The sequence below is a fragment of the Eimeria mitis genome, genomic scaffold (assembly GCF_000499745.2).
Source record: "Eimeria mitis Houghton genomic scaffold, Emh_scaff5457, whole genome shotgun sequence".
In the NCBI taxonomy this organism is placed as follows: Eukaryota; Apicomplexa; class Conoidasida; order Eucoccidiorida; family Eimeriidae; genus Eimeria; species Eimeria mitis.
In genome coordinates, this window is record NW_013573727.1 from 400 (window position 1) to 733 (window position 334).

Below are 334 nucleotides of genomic sequence, written 5' to 3' on the forward strand. Positions count from 1 at the left end.
ACACAGAAGAGTTTGGCTATACTATGGCCGCTCAAATAGCAGCAGCAACAGCAACAGCAGCAGCAGCAGCAGCAGCAGGAACCATCACAGAGAAAGAAAAAACAACACACAGCTGCAGCAACAACTGCAGCAACAGCAACAGCAGCAGCAACAGCAGCAGCAGCAGCAGCAGCAGCAGCAGCAGCAGCAGCAGCAAGTGTGTGTCTGACGAGCTCAACGTAGAGATCGAAATTTGGAGAATCAAAATAAAGAAGAGAGGTCAGCCGGCGGCGGTCTTCAGCAGCAAGCCCTTCTGCTATTTTTTTACACTTGCTGCTGCTGCTGCTGCTGCTGC